This window comes from Montipora foliosa, chromosome 12, assembly GCF_036669935.1.
Source record: "Montipora foliosa isolate CH-2021 chromosome 12, ASM3666993v2, whole genome shotgun sequence".
In the NCBI taxonomy this organism is placed as follows: domain Eukaryota; kingdom Metazoa; phylum Cnidaria; class Anthozoa; order Scleractinia; family Acroporidae; genus Montipora; species Montipora foliosa.
Genome location: NC_090880.1, coordinates 23,903,597 through 23,906,096, shown reverse-complemented (window position 1 = coordinate 23,906,096; position 2,500 = coordinate 23,903,597). Strand labels below are relative to the sequence as shown.

Genomic DNA, 2,500 nt, shown 5'->3' with positions numbered 1-2,500 from the left:
TCGACCGTCGACCGAAAAGGCTAACCTGACCATGACCATGGAACGAAGTGACCGGATACCGCTCGGATTCTTGTGGGATTTTTTATTTTAAGGTTCGGTTAACTACACTTTTTACGACATCGTTTGAAGAATATAGCACTCGTTTACTGATTAAGCCTAAGTGCTTGTTTCAGGGCCGGATTAGGTCGAAGCACTCTTTTAAAATTTTAGCTTTCAATTTACGGTTTGGTTAACTAGTCACTTGTTATGAGCTCGTCTGAAGAATTTTGCACTCGTTTACTGATTAAACCTAAGCGCTTGTTTCAGTGATTAGGTCGAAGCACTCTTAGCTTTCATTTTACAGTTTCTAGTCACTTACGGCCTAAGCACTCGTGGCACTCATTCGGTTAACTACACTTTTTACGACATCGTTTGAAGACCACTACCGAGCCGGCGAGCCGCTTGAGTGACATGCTATAGAGAAACTCATTGATTTCGGGAAAACGCCAGGTGCTTCATAAGAATTTTCCTCAAGAAAACAGACATCCCCCTCGCTTTTGAGCACGGTTAGTGATACGTGACTCTGTTTTATTTGATTTCTTATTCGTGTGTAATAGCGGTAATTTTTTGCTTCACTGAATAATAGCGGTAATCTTTTGCGTCACTGAATAATAATACAAATGAAGCTAAAGAGCTATTTGCCACAGAACAAGTTTGTAATTTTCATTTACCTGAGTGATAACCATACAGTCCTGGCGGAAAATAAATGGCGGAAAATAAAGCATTATATCTGACAGCGATTTAACTTGACATGTCCGCAATAAATCTTCTTATTAGCAAAGGACCGAATCTTTGATTGAAGAGATTTAAGGGCGGAAATGGTGTGTTTATTGGCAGATACAAAGAACAATGTGAGATGAGAATATTAAAATTTATATCTGTGGTTCCATAATTTTCATAAGAGCGCGCAATGTATTGAGCTCAGTACACGGTACAGTAAACAGATAGATTAACTTTGGAACCGCGTATTCAATGCTCTGGTAAGTTAAAGTGTTTTATCAACTTTCCTTTCCGCGGCTTTCCGGCTAACCCGTCTTTTCATGGAGTTCGCCATAGTCAAAAAGGTGTCCATCGCGGCCCATTCTATCATGTAAAACTTATGCATTTGTTGAGACAGGACTTTATGATTATCACTCAGGTAAACGAAAATTACAAACTTGTTCTGTGGCAAATAGCCTTTTAGCTTCATTCGTATTATTATTCAGTGAAGCAAAAGACCAGCTTTGAAGTCATCCAACTAATCATATAAATTGAACGTGACATGCCTCCCATTTGCCAAAGAAAATTAATTTCATGTGCAAGTCCATTCACTTCTTCGGCTCTTTTCTATCAACAGTTTATTGATTTGAGAATGTTCCGGTACACAACCAGTACAAAACCTTTTCGCTTGAAAATGAAAATCATGATTTTTATCTCCTTATCCCTCCTTCAAAAAATCTGAAAAATCATGCGATACAAACCAATCTTTTGATAGTAAAGAGTTTTTTTCTTAAGGTATCGCGGATATTATCAAGGAAATTGTCGCCAAAAGCAGGATCATTTGGCAAAACAACAACTATATATAGGAATATTCTTTGAAAGGGAAAGGAAATCTCAGATACGGTTTTCGAAGCAAGAAATGACTCTCCACGACATTGCCAAGAAAACTGGTTAGAGCCTTCTTGGTTATTTTAATTCGTAATTTAGATGTTGCAAAGAGTGACAGACTTATTGAACGAGGTTGTGATGTCAAACAACTGCTGTAACATTTGGACTCTCAATACAAAGCTTGAGTGGTTTAATAGGTTTTAGAAAGGGAGCTGATTACTAGCCTTCTTTGTTCAAAGGTGTGCATTCCGGTGTTTTTGAATTTTCCGCATTACATTTGTCTGCAAATACTGCGTACTCTATAATCGGCACCGACAAAATTTACAGAAGAATATTACTAGCCTCTCGTTCTCTCATTGTTCACAGCTGAGGGATAAAACCAGGCTTAAAAGCTTGTAATCGTGTTTTTAATTTTCCACCTTACATTTGTCTGCAAACACCGCGTACTACATTATTAAAAAATACACACCGACAAAAATTTACCGCAGAATGTATAGAAGTTCAAACCACAATTGTACTCTTCCACAGAGAAGTCTTTGCCCCCTTTATTTGCCTTAACCTACGAAGTATGTTCAGATTTTAAATGTTACAGTGGTTATTTGATGTCATGAACCTCTTATGCAACTCCGTCATGATAAATTTCGTGTTTGAAGAGATTGTGCCATTTCGAAATTAAACAATGTAAAAATAAATACTAATTGTAAAATCACAAGCGTTTGAACTGGGTGCCCAAAACTAAGGTATAAGTTGTCTTTTTCGAGTCACGGACTAGCTGTAAATTCAACTTCTTCAATGTTGCATTGCCACCACACGGGCTGAGTCGATGAGCGGTGAATTAAACCGCCGCTCCTACTAACTGAACGAGGAAGTGTCC

At 38.0% G+C, this 2,500-nt stretch overlaps 1 protein-coding gene across 1 annotated transcript in view; it reads right to left on the bottom strand.

Moving 5' to 3' along the window:
* The window catches only part of LOC137979256 (symplekin-like), a 203,657-nt gene that overhangs the window by 193,443 nt on the left and 7,714 nt on the right, over window positions 1-2,500 (bottom strand). The window lies entirely within an intron of this gene.